The sequence below is a fragment of the Callithrix jacchus genome, chromosome Y (genome assembly GCF_049354715.1).
Source record: "Callithrix jacchus isolate 240 chromosome Y, calJac240_pri, whole genome shotgun sequence".
NCBI classification, from domain to species: domain Eukaryota; kingdom Metazoa; phylum Chordata; class Mammalia; order Primates; family Cebidae; genus Callithrix; species Callithrix jacchus.
In genome coordinates, this window is record NC_133525.1 from 7,479,714 (window position 1) to 7,498,295 (window position 18,582).

General features: G+C 37.4%; 1 pseudogene; it reads left to right on the top strand.

Annotated features, from left to right (window-relative positions):
- Positions 1 to 5,611: 5,611 nt before the first annotated feature.
- On the top strand, positions 5,612 to 17,923 carry LOC100395695 (testis-specific chromodomain protein Y 1-like; annotated as a pseudogene).
- Positions 17,924 to 18,582: the final 659 nt, after the last annotated feature.

Sequence of the window (18,582 nt, forward strand, 5' to 3'; positions counted from 1 at the left end):
ATGACAATGGACTACAGAAGACTACATATCTGTCTCTTCAACGGTACAATAGGTGCAGTGGCAGAATCAGCATGATGCAAGTATCTGTAATTCCAGAGTCTATCTGAAGGTTTAACAGCTTTCTAAAGAAGATTTTTATACTAAACATCAATTAAATTGTATTACCTTTAAGCACAGATTAACAGCATTTACTTCTTCTTTATTAACCACTGCTGAGGAATGCTGCCTTACAGATACTTCTGGAGAAGCTTGCAAAAGCCATGATCAAAAGAAGGAACCCTGCGATTCAAACCTCAGGAGGACTTGTGGACTGAATTCAGCTTCAAATATGGAGGTTCCAACAGAGGTAGTCGTTGTTTCATTTCCTAGACCTTTTACAGGCTTTTTCTCCTCCCGCTCAAGCAACTTTTGGAAGATTTAAAGAACATGAATATTATATTTTCTATTTTTTTTTATTTCTCTTAAGAGGTTTGAAATTTGTCAACAAAAATCTTCAATAGTGAACACATATAAATGAAAATTTAAAATAAACTGAGATGTTAACCTTATGTGCCCCCAACCAGCTCAGACTCAAAACTAATCAAACAAAAACAAGAAGAAGGTTAGTAACACTCATTTTCTATGCAGAAAGAGCCTATAGGATAAATTCTGAAAATCCAGTCAACACTAGAAAGAGAAAATCTGACTTTCAATATTACAGCATTTAAAAATACAAATGCCCTTCATAAATAAAAACAAAATAAAAAATCAAAAAGTGAAATAGAAATTTACAGTTTATTGAAGAAAGAAAAATATAAGTAACTACAAGAAATTTGTCCTGTACAGCCCAAATTGCAAGCTTACTAAAGAATATTTTTTGGGCCAGGCATAGTAGCTCATGCCTCTAATCTCAGTCAGTACATTGGGAGGCTGAGACATTCAAAACACAGGATCAAGAGATTGAGACCACCCTGGTCAACATGGTAAAACAACATCTTTATCAGTAATGAGCCTTGTGGTAGTGCACCTTTGTAGTTTCAGCTACTTGGGAGAAAGAGGCAGGAGAGTTGAAAAAAAATATAGCACACATAGTGAAAAAAGAATTGAAATTATTAAGTCAGGAAGAGAAGAAGTATGTTAAAAAATGTTAACACTGTCAAAGAGGTATATAAAAGCATTTTGGAAATTAAAGTGCAAAAGACAAAATATCAGTTTGACTACTAAAAAATGGTCAAGTATGTCACAAATTTGAGAAAAGAAAACCAGCAAAGAAGCTCTGGCAACTTCAAGTAACACACTCAAACTTACATGATTATCACCACCAATTCCACAGAAATACAAACTACCGTTAGAGAATACTACAAACACCTCTATGCATCTAAACCAGAAAATCTAGAAGAAGTGGATAAATCGTACTCAGGACAAAGTTGGAATGGCTGTGCTGAAGATTTCATGGAAATTGGCTCGTAGATTAGCACATAGAAATAACAGCTTTAAAAAGGTTTACATTTGAGATTGAAATAAACTATTTTCGATAAAATACCAAGTTTAAGAATACATAATTTATTTTGTAATTAATGATTATTAAACATCTTAATAATTATTAGAGTTTTTAAAACAAATTTTTAAAAATTGCAAAAGCAACATAGGTGAATACACATTAATAAGGACTATCAAAAATAAATAAATAAATAAATAAATAAATAAATAAATAAATAAAAACCAGCGGGTTTATTTTCTAAAAACTCAGCTGCCAGAAAGCAGTAGACCAATATGTCCCACGAGAAGTAAGAAGAAAATTTCAAACAGAAATATTGTGTTAAAACAATGTTTCCGGGCCAGGCGCGGTGGCTCACGCCCGTAATCCATGCAGTTTGGGAAGCCGAGGCAGGTGAATCACGAGGTCAAGTGATAGAGGCCATCCTGGTCAACATAGCGAGACCCCGTCACTACTAAAAATACAAAAAGTTAGCTGGGCATGTGAGCTTGCGTCTGTAAGCCCAGCTACTGGAAAGGCTGAGGCAGGAGAATTGCCTGAACCCAGAAGGCTACGGTTGCGGTGAGCCGAATTCGCGCCATTGCACTCCAGCCTGGATAAGAAGAGCGAAACTCTGTCTTAAAAACAAACAAACAACAACAACAACAACAAAAAATTGAAAACAAACACACGTAAAAACAATGCTTCCGTTAAAAGTGAGGGAGAGATTATTACCTTTTCAAATAACAGATAGAGTTTATTACCAGCACGCTACACTTTAAAAAATACTTGGTGAGATACTTCAGGGTAAAATGAACAAACACAAAACAGGATATAAATTAAAGAAATCAAGTTAAATATAAACACTTTGACAATTACAAAGAATTAAATAAATTTAAAATGTGTACCATTACAGTTTGTTCTCTAGATAATTTAACACACACACACACACACACACACACACACACATTTTTTTTCAAAACTGTTACTAATTTAGTTTTGACATACAGTGCATAGAGTATAATATTGAGAATGCGTAAAGTGAAATAATATGGGTCAAGCTATACAGGAATAAGCCTTTTGTGTGTTATTGAACGTAAACTAGCATAAATCTGAAAATATAATTTTACAAGGTTCAATGTAATTTTTATAGCAGGCACAGTAGACAGAGTAACAGGGAGCTAGAAAGCTCACTGCAGTAGACCACAGAGCAGGACCTGTGGATTCAGCCACTCTCACCTGAGACCATTTAGCCAGCTACCCTGGCACTATGAGACCAAATGCATGCTGTCTCAGCAGAAAGTAAGTGTGGAGAGCCTAAGCGATATAACATAGCTGCTTCTTCACACAACTTTTAGTACACAGGTGGTCACTAAGTGGAAGAGCCTTATTGAAGCCTCTATTAGTGGGAGAAACACCTAATAAAGAACTGGAGGTAGAAGGAAGTGGATACATGGAGACTCAACTGATAGCAAGTTAGCGAAGCAACTGCCTCCATTCTGTCTCTTCCTTTATGTCTTCCCAGAATTTTAGGTGGAATCCACCCTTGATAAAAGACAAAACAAAACAAAAAAAAAAAAAAACGGAGACAGAGTATTTAGCTCAGTGCAAAGGTAATGACAAACAGAATGACACTTGGGAACCAGAGCAGAATCTTGTGATCTGTGAAATATGTATTTGTGACTCTAACAGGTGACAGACAGAAAAACAGAAGAAAGGGACATAGACTGAAACAAGTAGAATTTTTCAAATAATGCCAAAAATGGAGCTTCCACATCTGCCAATAGCAGTTTTCTAAGAGCTCTCCTAAAACGCCATTCACTGGCAGCCATCAAAAATCCAAAAACAGCCAGTGTTTTCCTGGCAGCAAGAACGTTAGAAAAGCACTTCAGCTGTCTGACCTGAAATATGTGGAGATGATCAATTGAACTATCAAGACACGTGCCCCTTAGATACTCTTTGACAGCAAGGAATAAGTAAGTACCTTTCAGGAACCCTAGAAACCGGATTCTGTTGCACCAGATAAGCAGGACAAGGTGTTCAAGGTGGCAGAAGAGAAGCCTGTCAGAGTCTCATCAGATCCTGGTGCACAACAGCCTGGAATAGGAAAGAGAAGCCAGACACACCCACTAATATATCAGATGTCTGCCTTGGTTACTTCTTCATGGACACAAACTCAACTAACATTGAAGGTGTATTGTTATTAATGGATCCCTTAACAGCCATTGGAACAGCAAATAGGCACTATTGTGTTTGAATAGTGAAAAGTGGGCAAAGAAATATTGATGAAGATAAAGACCAGCCTTTTATCAAGAGGATGTATTTCCCTCTAAGGCTAAAAGAAATTGCCAGCAGATACAGAGGCATTATAGTAAAGAAAGACCTTTGGACAGAATCCAGATGGCTGTGCTGGTGTTACATTTCCAAATATCATTGGTGAAGCCTCTGCCAAGGACAGGCTGTTTGATGGGTGAAAGCCGACAGCATAAAAGGCATGTGCCAAAGGCTTGGTCTCTCAGGGGTTTATGATTTCAACTTCCACCCAGAAGCTTTGGATTCAAATCTAGAAGCTTGCCTCATGTAATCCAGTCATGCTGGACGAATGTTTGGCCCTTGTATACTGTAATATTAAATGTAATTGGAACAGGCCAGTGAAAGAGCGTGTGAAGTACTAAAGAAAATTTGGAGCTCAGCACAAATCTGTGAATTCACTTTAGAGTATTTGCAAAAGAAATTTGATTAGATTTAATTGTCAGTCTATCTGCTCAGGACACAATAACTGGGCTGTATGGAAAGCATCATTAACTGCAAGATGCCCTGATCCATGTCTAAAATTTCAGTCATAACTAAGGCTTTGAAGGAGAACTGAGAATGTTTAAGCTATTTATTTAATATAATCCAGGCATTTTAAGTACTCTAGACTTAAAATCAATAATAAAATGGCAACTTTTCTCAAATGTCATAATTTTATGTACATTTATGCCCCAACATAAAAGCAGACTGTTGAACATTAGCCTGTTCTTTCAAGCCCGGAACTTTATTGCTGCTACTAGATAAAAGACCAGAAATCTGTTTTATTAGAATTGAGTGACAGAAAAATTCTTAATAATGTTTGTTTCTTGTATTTCTATCTCCTAGAATGCAGAGTGTAATGGGGTATGAGGCAGCCTCTGCTTGTCTTCTCCAAACAGAGACATAGAAACATCTGAGATATTGATTTTACTTTATAGTGGCAAAAATACCTCAAAATCATAATATTCTAAATAAAAAGACTTGCATTTTAGAATAAACATTTTCAACACGAAATTTACTGATGCTCATTCACCGAAACTGAACTTATATTTGACTTTATGCTGCAATGACAATTTATCATTTTTTCTCCATAAAGGTGTAATGCTTGGTGTCTTCTTTTATGCGCACATAATTTTCTAGAGCACATTCCATGCTTAGTTATCCAGAAGCTGTCTGAATCTTGTTCTCGGATATTTTATGGAGGCTCCATTACATTGGCATAATTGAATAACCCACTGGTCACTGATGATCAGTGTGACTTTTGTCACAGGATCTTTAGGGTGTTGATTCACCAGACAAAAATCTCTATGGATGGTGGCACCTTTGCTCATGTTTCCAATGGCTGTTAGATTTATTTTACGCTTTCAAGTTGGCAGGTTGCCTACGACTCACACTGCAGGCTCAGATACTATTTCTGCTATTGGCGAGCCAGGCACAGTGTAGCAAGAGGTGCATGAGTATGAGGGAGTGTTGAGTCAAGCCACTGCATACAGCAGAGCCCATATGCTGATAATCTGACTAGGTCCAGATGAGAGCACAGGCGTCATATTTCTGCAAGTGTGTGGCTAAATTAGGCATACCGCTAGTTGTTTCCCCTGCAGGTACTGGGGAATCCAGATGTGCTGACATCCGGAAGCCTAGAAATATCAGACACTGCAGAGCATCCAAAATGATGTTGCAGCCCTGGCTTGGGAAAGGTTTAGGTCTGGACTTTTTGAAGGGCTGAAGCCCTGCTTTGTTCTATTATATTTTTATTCTTGGGAAGCAAAAAGGTGGCAAGTTTGCGTGTTTTAGGCCTATTTGTTTGACTCATTATTCAGGTTTGCCATTTAGTCGTGAGTCGTTGTGCCATGTTCAGTAAGAATGAGGTACGTGGACAACAGAAAAGTATCTCAGGAGACCCAAAGTGGTAGTTCCTTTTCAAAAGAAGGATATATTTGCTGCTATGCAACACTCAATAAAGGTGAGACACGGAGTAGAAAACTCCAATCTTGAAGGTAGGTTGTGCTGACATGTCTGCAGCCCTCAGTTAAGAGGAGATGCATAGTGCATACCTTCTTTATGCAGGAAGATTGTGTAGATGCATATTACAGCCCTTCATGGAGAGGAGATGTATCTAACCACAGACTTGTAATCCCAATAAATGTACAACTCTCAGTGGAGAGGAGACCCACAGTTAATAGCTCCGCTTTGCAAGCAGGTTATTCCAAGATCTGCCTGAGTCTGGAGTTCATGTGGGCTTCATGTTGTAGAAGGAATGTGCCTCATGTTCCATGGATGGCTATGAGTGGGAACAGAAGGAGGTATAAATTCTCTCTATAATCTCCAGAACATGCAGCCTGTTGCATAGATTTTAGACAATCCATTACTTACACGTTCCTCTAGGAATGGTTCACTGAGAGTCTCCTTCTTTCTGCCAGGTGCCTGTCTGTCTCTTGCTACACTTCATCCTGCCAATACTGTTTACAGAGAGAAACCTCCAGGCCAATGCCAAGCTGCCTTTAGTCCTACCCAACTCCCGGAGCCTCCTGTGCTCACTGGTGCCAACGAATTAGAGAAAACTGAGGTTGCAGAGGGCTGCTCTTCCAACATAACCACAATTGTCAGCACAGTAGGTGAGGTCACGACAGTACCTGGGCTCAGCCGTAAATTTGCTTCAATGTCAGAGGGGGCGCTGGGGGCTGGGAGAGGCCAGGCAATGAGAGAAGGCACTTCAGAAACTTTCTGGGATTGATTATCCCAGTTTCTGGAGAACACAGTTACATCTGAGTCTGCAGCTGTGGCTGGACAGCCACAACTGTGTCTGAGTAGGTGAGGCACAGCCCTGGGATTCTCTTCCTCACTGCACCTGGCATTTTGACAGCAGCCACTTTAAATGGGTTACTGCTAACATTACTTACAGCACTTCTCCCATTGCAGAATGATTTCGAGTGAACCTAAGAGTCTCTACTCTCTGATTATGCCTTCGTCTTTATATTGACGAATCCCATCCTGAAGCAGTCAGTCAACATTAGTGTATAAAATACCAGCACTTTAGAGATTTCAGATTTTAGGAGTTCTATATCAGAAAACAAAGAGCCAATTACTGATAAACTATTGTTTCAGCTTCTGCTTTTTCCAACTCAATGTCCCAAAACAAAGCTTTTACTTTGGCCTCTCAATTGTTCTCGTTCTCATCCTAAACCAAACTGAGTTGTGCTTTCTTCAAGAGAGCTCACAAAGAGCTCAAAACATATCTCTCTTCCCAGTTCATAAAAATACCAGACTCAGCCGTAGAGTGGGAAAATCTCGAGCCCCCTTTTTACTGTGGAGAGCCTATTTATTTTGCTTATTAAACTTCTGTTGTTAGCTGAACTTGGTGTTCAGGAAGCTTAATTATCTTGGCCCTGGGGCATTACATCAGCTGGTGATTGGACCCAGGCTAAGCTCTCCTGCCAAGTTTCCACTTCAGGTGCTGTTTGGTCTAGGGCCCAAGTCAAGGGCCAACCAACATAAGTCACATCTATTCCTTCAGCTTATGATGAATTGCACATTTATTTTATATTTTTTTCATCTCTAGAAACCCTGAAGACCAGTCTCATAGTAGGCAAACCACTCAACGCCAAATGCATCATCAAGAGCTTTTTACGTTCACCTTTTAAATTTTTGCCTCCACAGCTCTTGCTGTTTGCAACCATGCTCCTTATTTTTTCTGACCAAGGGACAAAGAATTCTGATGATACCTAACAATGATAGATTGCTACGTCGTCGTACATTAACGAGTCTGAAATCATTAAGGTCTGTGAGTTGAACTCTGCGATGCTTTCATCTGCTGGATTATCTGGGAAACTGGCCACATACTGTGATGCACATCTTTCGGGAATGTCCAAAACGTAGCAGTCGCCAACACAGTCTGGAAAGCATGAAGATTGCTTCCTTTTGCTGCCTTAGGTGTCCTTTCGAATATTCCGTGGCTCTCTGTTACCTCTAGGACTTCATCATTTCTAATTGTTTCCCTTCTAGAGTCTTTTCCAGCCACAGCGAACTGGCTATATTTTAAATAAGGTAAGCAGGCTTCCACCAGGGATCACCATACGTGTTGCTCTTGCTGGATGCTTCCCTGATTATTCTCTGATTACTTTATTTAGACATGTACTTAAAAGTCACTATGTAAGAAAATAATTGTACATTTGTATTACATAAAATCTAAATTCATTTTACAATAGAAGATTTTGCTTCATATTTTCCTATGAAATTAGTTACTTCGGTTAATAAAACGTAAAGAAAAATCTTTATAACATTACCACTAAAACCAAAATCTCACATGTAGGATTCCCAAGTAAAATAATAACATTCGATTCAAATATTATTAAGAACATTTTTAAGAGACGAAAAGCATTAACCTCATACGTAAAAATTAACTCTGAAATTATAAAAAAAAATTACTGCTTCATATATAAAAAGAAAAGCAAAACTGCAGGGCAGGCAACTTCAAACCAATAAAATAAGAGTCTAACTTCTCTGAAATTTTTTATTCCTCTCAATGTATAGTATTGTCTCAGGTTGCATATGTTCATATGGAATATTCATTAACAGTTAACCTTACCAGGACTGTACCTGTAATAGCATTTTTATTTTAGAAAATGGTTACTCACAATCTTTTTTAGCTTTCCTTTATCTACTCATTTTTGCATAAGTATCATTTCGCCAGTTACAGATGTCAGGTTTCAGAACATTTTTTCTGATATCCTACTACCATCTGTCTTCTGTGGTTCTGGCTGAACAGTCACGTGTTAATTTTAATGATGACATTCTTATACATAAAAGGTTGCTTATACCTTTCTTCTTTTGCAGTATTGTTTGCTTTGGCTCTTAATTGACAATAACGTTTTTTGATGTTTCTATTACAGACTCTATTCTGGTTGAACACTTTTGTCCTTCAACTTGTAGATTCAGGTTCTTAATGAACTCGGAAAAATTTTTGGCCATTTTACCTTTCAGATATTACTTTCTTACCTCTTCTTTTCTGTATTTATGAGATGCCCATGTTGCATATATTGTTGTACCTCTTGGTGTTCTATTTATTTGTTAGGTGTTTTTTCACATAATTTGCTTTTCTATTCTTGGATTTTGTTATATCAGTTTTCATTTATTCAGATTGTCTGAATGTTTAGCTGCTCAAATCTGATGTTGAACTTGTATATTGCCGATTTTATTTCAGTCGCTGTGGTATTTATCTGAACTTTTACATATAAAACTTGTCACTGATGCTCTCATGTTGTTTTCCATTCTTTTTCATTTTCCTTTAAGCGTAATTAAAACTGATCTTTTAAGTTCTTTGTCTGTAAAACTCGAGACAGATTCAGTTTCTGTCTTTACTTTACATTGCTCATAGGCTTCTTTTAATTTTTGTGTTTTTTGATTTTCAGAAAACTCTATTTAAAATGTCATAATGTGCTAACTTTGAATTATAGGTTTGCTTTGCCTCTCCAAGGAGTTTATTACTTATCAAATACTTACATAGCATTTGATTAGCATTTTCAATAAGAACAATGTAAAAACTGTCACTTTTAAGAACTGGATCTGTATTAGCACTCTCTTCCAACGTTAAGGGGGCTTGTTTATAATGCCGCCTTAGCCTTCAGTTTCTTGTCACATTGAAGCTAGGGACTTAATGCATATTGTCTTGTTGTTCAGTATATTTTGTATCAAATATGTGCATTCTGCAATGTATCAAACTGCTTTTAAATATTCTGATCTTCCCAATTATAGATCTTTTCACCTTTTGCCCCTGTTTGTGGTTTATATGTTGTTTAAAATAACTCTTATTTTCGTTCTCAGCAACTTAAATGTTTGTGACAATTTGTGGCATTTTCAACTGAGGGTTCGTTTGGAGTTAGGTAAAACAGAAATGTGTTTCACCAATTTTTCACATATCTCTTCAAAAGACAAGAAAAAACACACGAAGTTAGGATATGATGGCTTCTTGACACTTTTTGGAAACAGGAATCAAGTCCTCACATTAACAATAATAGATCTCAATTTTAAAGGCGTTATCTATCCCTAGGAGGTGGTATGGTAAACTACACATACACAAACAAGCTTACTATAATGGAATTGTCTCCCTTTATTAAGTTTCTACTTAGTTGACATCAACTCTTGATCTTTCGTACCCAGAATGACTTGATTGATTTGACTTTTTTTGTAATTGTTCAAAGCTCTCTACCCTGTAGTTTTGTTTTCATTTTTACCTATGAAGCATTGGTTCTTTACCTTTCAAATTTTAATTTGTGTATAAGACTTACAGTTTTGTCCATTTAACCTGTTGTTTCAAATACTTAAATTGGAAACACTTTCAATTTGGAATACCACATGAGAGCTTTTGGTTTCCGCGGTTATGTTAGAAAATGTTTTGGTTTGCTTTATATTAACTGAGATTACAAATTTTATATAAAATAATTGAGGCAAAGTTTATTATATAATAGATTTTAGTTTCATGTAAAACAAATATTCAATAATTTGCTTACAGGGTGACTTCCAGCTAAATATCTAGATAAAATAATGGTATTTGAACAATATATATCTAAATAAAATAAGGTTTTAAAAAAGAATGTCCAGAGAAGTTAAAGGTAAAAGAAATTGTGGTTAACTCATCTCTTAAAAAATGCTATTTCTATTACAATTAGTGTAAATAATTAATAAACACTCAGTGTTTACAGATATAATCTGAGAGAGTAATATAAATGTGAAGGATGGAAAACTAGAAGAGCAGCTTACTTTATATTGTTCACTTTAAACTTTTTAAAGTTTATACCAATAATTGAAGTCATAAATATAAGTCCATATAATAATTAAAACACAAAATATTGAAAAAAAATTTCTTTTACTTGAAAATCTGGTGTACATTCAGAGACCGTCCAGGTTTGTTACATAGGAATACACATGGTATGGTGGTTGTTTGCCGCATCCCTCACCCTATCTTCTGCATTAGGTAATATTCCCCTTGCTATCCCTTCCCAATCACCCCACTCCTTTCTATTTTTTTCCTAACCCCTTAAACCTGCAGGCTTCAGTGTGCAATGTCCCCCTCCGAGTGTCAATATGTTCTCAGTGTTGAACACCCACTTATGAGTGAGCATAGGCAGTGTTGTGTCTGTTTGCTGAGAATCATGGCTTCCAGTTTTATCCATATCCCTGCAAAAAACATAAACTCATTCTTTTTGATGTTTGCATAGTATTCCATGGTATATATGTGTAACATTGTCTTTATCTAGTCTACCACTGATTGGCATTTGGGTTCTTTCCAAGTTTCTGCTCTTGTAAACACCGCTACAATGAACATATGTCTGCATGTGTCTTTATAATAAAATGATTTATAAACCTTTGAGTATATACCCAGTAATGGTGTTGTTAGACCAAATTGTATTTCTATTTTTGGATGCTTGAGGAATTGCCACACTGTCTTCTCCAGTGGCAAAACTAATTTACACTCCCACTGACAGTGTTAAGGCGTTCCTATGTCTCCATATCTTCTCCAGCATCTCTTGTCTCTTGATATTTTTAATTATCGACATTCTAACAGAGGTGAGGTGGTATCTCAGTATGGTTTTGATTTGCATTTCTCCGCTGACCAGTAATGATGAGTTCTTTTACATGTTTCTAGACTGCATAAATGTTTTCTTCTGAAAAGTTTCAGAATATATTTTTGGTTCACTTGATTTATGCAGCTGATAGTTTTTATCTTGTAAATTTGTATAGGTTCTCTGTAGATTCTGGATATATGTTTCTTGTCAGATGGGCAGATTGCAAAAATATTTTCACATTTTCTTTGTTGCCAGTTCACACTACTGATGTTTTCTTTTGCTGTGCAGAAGCTGTTGTGTTTAATTAGGTCTCATTTGTCTATTCGTTGCCATTGCTTTTTGTGTTTGAGCATAAAATTCTTGACCATGCCTATGTACTGCATGGTATTTTCTAGGTTTTCTTCTAGGGTTTCTATGGTCTTAGGCCTCATGCTTAATTAATCTATCTAGAGTTATTTTTTGTATAATTTATAAAGAAAGTATCATGTTTAAGCTTTCTAAGTGGTCTAACTTTTTATTTTATTGCTGGTCTTTTATTTTATTTTATTGCTGTGGTTTTTCCTTTTTTCTTTTTCATAAACGGAGTTTCACTCCTGTTACTCAGTCTGGAGTGCAATGGCATGATCTTGGCTCAACGCTGCCTCTGTCTCCTGGGTTCAGGCAATTATCCTGCCTCAGCCTTCTGAGTAGCTAGGACTACAGGCACAGGCCACCATGTCCAGCTAACATTCTGTATTTTTAGTAGAGGCTGGGTTTCACTATGTTGACCAGGATGGTCTCCATCCCTTGACCACATGATCCACCCACCTCAGCATCCAAAAGGGCTGGGACCACAGGCATGAGCCACCGCACTTGGCCTAACCAGTTTTTTCAACACCATGTATTAAATATGGAATTCTTTTTTCATTGCTTGTTTTTGTCGAAGTTTCTCAAAGATCAGATGGTTCAAGCTGTGAGGCATTCTTTCTGAAGTATCTGTCCTGTTGCAATTGTCTAATCTCTGTTTTCGTACCAGTACCATGTTGTGTTAAGTACATAATCAATTATTTTTAAATGAACAAAAGAGAAGGTAAGGATCAAATAAGATAATCATCATGGAAGAGAAGATAGTAAAATTAGCATAATTATTTTATACTTATAATAATGTTATACTTCTAATTACTTTAAACATGTGCTCTTGCATAAAAAGGCACAGACTCGTGCAAGTGCATTATTAAAAGAATGATTCATTTATATGATTACTATGCCAGTCTTATTTTAGGTGAAAATACTAAGGGTCCAAAAGTTTAAATAATGCAAACTTCTGGGAAAGCATGACAATGGACCACAGAGTACTCTATTTGTGGCTCTTCAAGTCAAAAACAGATCCAGTAAAAAAATTAATATGGTGCAATTCTTTGGAAATTCCAGAGTTCATCTGAAAGTTTACAGCTTCAAAAGGAAATTTCCATAGTAAAAAACAATTAAATGTTATCAATGTTATGGCACAGATCAACAATAGCTATTTATTTGTTATTAACCACCTCTGTGGCATGCTAATTGGAAAACCTCCTGAAGCAGCTGGCAAGAGTCAGAAAAACAGAAAACACTGTGCCTTAAAACTCTAAAAATGACTTTTGCACTGAATGGTGCTCCTCATAACACAGGTCCTGACAGAGGTGAATAGTCATTGTTTCCTTCCCAAACCTTGTGTAGACTTTCTCTCCTCCTGTTCAAGCAACATTCAGAATATAACTGAAAGAGCCAGGACACATTTTTTCTGTTTTATTTTTTAATTTAATTTAATTTTCTCGCTTCTTTTTTCTTTTAAGAAGTCAGACATTGGTAGTCAAAAATATTTAAAATAAATACATGTGCATGAAAGTATAAACAAATTGTTATGATGAGGCCATGTACCCCAGAACTGTGCAGGCTTAAAGAAGACCCAAAAATAAATTTGGTAGGGACCCGGCCTCAAGATGGTGCTGTGAGAACAACCCAGGATTGGAGCTCTCATTGAATCCACAAAGAGGTGAGTCTGAGCTGCGGTAGGACTGATTTTTCCGTACAGAAAGAGCCTACATTATGACTAAACAAAACTCTTTCGAGCAATGCAGAAAAATAAATTCTAATTTTCAAGGTAACGGCATTTTAAAATTTAATTGCACTTGTTAACCATTAATGAAATCACAGAACAGAAAGTGAAAAAGCAAACTACAGCTCATTCCAGGAACAAAAAATAACATCAAACACAGGGTTCTCCTAGACAGCCCAAATGGCAGGTTTGCGAAAAAATAATTTTTGAAATTAATGTTCATAGGAATATAACAGAATTAACCTAAAGAAGCACAGAAAATTCAGGAACAAAATAATTATTAATAAAGCGTGTGAAATATTTTTTATGACTTAACAATCTTAGAGGGAAAAGTGAAACAACTGAAATAAAAATTCGCTACAGAAAATTAAAAGTAGGCTTGCGTAGAGGGAAGACAACAATTTCAGAAAACCTAAAGAACAATTAATTGAAATTATTATGTCAGGAATAAAAAAAGGTAAACGATGAAGATATGTGAACACTGCCTAGAAACCTGTGGGAAGCCATCAGCCGGCCATACTTACACATTTTGGAGGTTCCAAAGAAGAGACAGGAAATCAGGAAGAGTATTTAAGAAGCAGTGCTCAAAAATGTCACAAAAAGGGGGAAATAAATAAACATCCCAATGCTCAACAAATTTCCATTGTGATAAACTCAAAGACACACACATAAACTTACATGATAATTTAGCCATTTCAAACAATAACAAACAGGACCCTGAAAGCAGCAAAAGAAATGCCGACGAAATCAGAGAGGACACAAACAGATGGAGAAACATTCCATGTTCATGGTTAGGAAGAATTAATATTGTGAAAATGGCTATACGGCCCAAAGTAATTTACAGAATCAATGCTATCCCCATCAAGCTACCATTGACTTTCTTCACAGAACTGGAAAAAACCACCATGAACTTCATATGGAACCAAAAGAGAGCCCGCATAGCCAAGTCAATTCTAAGCAAAAAGAACACAGCAGGGGGCATCACACTACCGGATTTCAAACTATACTACAAGGCTACAGGAATCAAAACAGCATGGCACTGGTACCAAAACAGAGATATAGACCAATGGAACAGAACAGAGGCATCAGAGGCAACACAACATATCTACAATTATACAATCTTTGATAAACCTGACAAAAACAAGCAATGGGGAAAGGATCCCCTATTTAATAAATGGTGTTGGGAAAACTGGCTAGCCATGTGCAGAAAGCAGAAGCTGGACCCCTTCCTGACACCTTACACTAAAATTAACTCCAGATGGATTAAAGACTTAAACATAAGACCTGGCACCATAAAAACCCTAGAAGGAAATCTAGGCAAAACTATCCAGGACATAGGAGTAGGCAAGGACTTCATGAACAAAACACCAAAAGCATTGGCAACAAAAGCAAAAATAGACAAATGGGACCTCATCAAACTCCACAGCTTCTGCACGGCAAAAGAAACAGTCACTAGAGTGAACCGGCAACCAACAGAATGGGAAAAAGTTTTTGCAGTTTACCCATCTGACAAAGGGCTGATATCCAGAATTTACAAAGAACTCAAACAGATTCACAAGAAAAAGCAAACAAGCCCATTCAAAAGTGGGCAAAGGATATGAACCAACACTTTATGAAAGAAGACATATATGAGGCCAACAATCATATGAAAAAATGCTCATGGTCACTGGTCATCAGAGAGATGCAAATCAAAACCACATTGAGATACCATCTCACACCAGTTAGAATGGCGATCATTAAAAAATCTGGAGACAACAGATGCTGGAGAGGATGTGGAGAAAAAGGAACACTTTTACACTGATGGTGGGAGTGTAAATTAGTCCAACCATTCTGGAAGACAGTGTGGCGATTCCTCAAGGCCTTAGAAATAGAAATTCCATTTGACCCAGCAATCCCATTACTGGGTATATACCCAAAGGACTATAAATCATTCTACTATAAGGACACATGCACACGAATGTTCATTGCAGCACTGTTTACAATAGCAAAGACCTGGAATCAACCCAAATGCACATTGATGATAGACTGGATTGGGAAAATGTGGCACATATACACCAGGGAATATTATGCAGCAATCAGAAATGATGAGTTCGTGTCGTTTGTAGGGACATGGATGAATCTGGAGAACATCATTCTCAGCAAACTGACACAAGAACAGAAAATGAAACACCACATATTCTCACTCATAGGCGGGTGATGAAAAATGAGAACACATGGACACAGAGGGGGAGTACTAAACACTGGGGTCTATTGGGGGGAAAAGGGGAGGGCCAGTGGGAGGGGGAGGTGGGGAGGGATAGCCTGGGGAGAAACACCAAATGTGGGTGAAGGGGTGAAAGCAAACAGAACACACTGCCATGTGTGTACCTATGCAACTGTATTGCATGCTCTGCACATGTACCCCAAAACCTAAAATGCAATAAAAAAAAAAAAAAGAAATGACTAGGTATGTACAAACAACTCTCAAATATAATCAATAATTTTTTGATCTGAAAACTCAGAGACCACAAAGCAGTAGACTAGCACATTTCTAGTGATGTAAGAATAACTTTCAAACAGAAAACTTCTGTGCAAAAACTGTCCATCGAAAGTGACGGAGAAATCATGATATACCCCGATGAAACCTGGGGCATTTCCTAGTAGACGGCCCTTTAAGAAATGCTTTATAGGCACTTAAGGGTAAAACAAACAGACACTGAATAGCAGTATAAATAAATAAGAATTAAAATAAAGACAAATATATAAACAAGTATAGAAGATAAAAAAATTGACAATGCGTAGCTCCACAATCGGTTCTACACAAAATTTGGAAAACTAATACATTTGATAAAAAGTTATCACTAAAACATTGTATGTGTTGTTGACATACAATAATTACAGATATAAATTTGTGCACTGAATAAGTAAAATAACAAACACCAACATATACTATATGGGTTTTCATGCTGTTGCAGGTAAGCTCGTATGACTTTAAAAATGTTATAACTTTAGAACGTTCAATATAATTGCCATTGCAACGACAAAAGAGAGTAACAGGCATGTAGAATGCTTTGTGCACTATATAAGAGTCAAAGCTGTGGATTTACCTAATCGTACCTAAAGCTACCTAGCCAGCTATCTTGGCATCATAAGACCAAGTCCAATCTGTCCCAGCAAAGATTAAGTGTGAAGAGGCTAAGGCTCTTTGACTGCTTCTTCACACATCTTTTTCTACAACAGTGTCCACGAAGTGGAAGAGGCTCATCCATACATAGCAGCTGGTGAAGCACTGGAGGTGGAAAGAAGCGGCTATGAAGGGACACAACTGAAAAAAGCTTGGCACAGCAACTGCCTCAATTCTGTCTCTCTCTTCATGGCTTCCCAGGAGTGTGAGGTTGAAGCTATTATTGACAAAAGACAACATAGAAATGGGACAACAGAGTATTTGGTTCAGTGGAAAGGTTATGACAAACAGCATGACACTTGGGAAGCAGAGCAAAACCTCACAAACTGTGGAAAATGTATTTGTGACTTTAACAGACGACAGAGGCAAAAGCAGGGAAAAAAATCGACATGGTTGAGAACAAAAACGACTTCTTCAAACAATGTCAGGAAACGAACTTCCAAAACTTCCACATCCAGCTTCCCTAAGAACTTTCCTAAAAGGCAATCGACTGGCAACCACCACAAATCCAAAAACAACCAGTTGCTTGCTGCCAGACAGAACATTAGAATAAACACTGTTGCACTTCTCACTGACCCAAAACATTTGGAGCACATAAATTCAACTATCAAGACACCTGTACTTCAGAGCTTAGTTAACGGCCAGAACACAGTTAGTGCCGTTTTGAAACCTGAGAAACTAGATCCTGTTGCACCAGTTCAGGAGGACAAGGTGGTGTTTAAGGCGGCAGCAGAGAAACACACCAGAATTACAGCAGATCCTGACACAGAACAGGATGGAATAGAAAGCAAAAACCACACACAACCCCCAGTGTCTCAGATGTCTGACTCAGTTACTGCTGCCATGGCCACAGAGTCAGATAACAAAGAAGGTATAGTGGTATTGATGGACCCTTCAACAGCCAATGGGACAACAAACAGGCATACATCTGTTCGGAGAGTGAAAGCTGGGAAAAAAGAGATTATTGATGAGAGAAAAGACCAGCCTTCTATCAAGAGGATGTATTTCACCATAAGCTTAAAAGAAAATGCCAACAGATACAGAGACATTGCAGTCAAGAAAGACGAGAGATTCACCCACATATTGCTATCCACTATATCAAAAGAGAAAAATGCACTAAATACGGACGTTATTACGCAAATCATGAATGCTCTGGAAAGGGCTGCTGCGAATGACCAGCAAGCTTGTGTTGTTCAGCGCCGCTGGCAGTGTATTTTGCTCTCGTCTTGATTTTGGGTACATTGTGAAGAATTTAAGGAATGACAGAAACAGAATGAGCACTGAAATGGTGGACACCATTAAGAGCTTTGTGAATGTTTTCATTCATTTTAAAAAACTTATCGTCGTATCTATCAACGACCCAGCCATTGGACTAGGTGCGTCCATACTACCTCTTTGTGACTGGGTTTGAGCTAATAAAAAGGCTTGGTTTCAAACCCCATATATGACCTCTGGACAGACTCCAGATGGCTGTGCTACTGTTACATTTCCAAGAATCATGGGTGAAGCATCGGCCAATGAAATGTTGATGGGTGGGTGAAAGCTGAAAGCACGAGAGGCATCTGCCAAAGGCCTGGTCTCTCAGGTGTTCTTGACTTCAACTTTCACCTGAGAGGTTGTGATTCAAATTAAGAGGCTCGCCTCCTGTTATCCTGTTATACCGGAAACGTGTAAGGCCCTTTTGTGCTGTAATATTAAGATGGAGTTGGAACAGGCCAATGAGAGAGAGTGTGAAATGCTGAAGAAAATCTGGAGCCCAGCAGAAGGGATAGAATCCATTTTAAAGTATGTTCAAGCAAAAATTGATGAGTTTTAATAAGGAGTCTGCCTGCTTAGGACACAAGAACGGAGCTTAGCAGAATATATAATTACCTGAAGATGCCCTCATTCATCTTCTTAGCCCAAAGTAATTTCAGTAATAGCTACGATTTGGAGGGAGAATTGAAAATATCTGAGCTCTTTCTTTAATATTATCAAAAAATTGTTAAACACTGTAGATTTAGAATAAACAATAAAACAACTTCTTTGCTCAAAT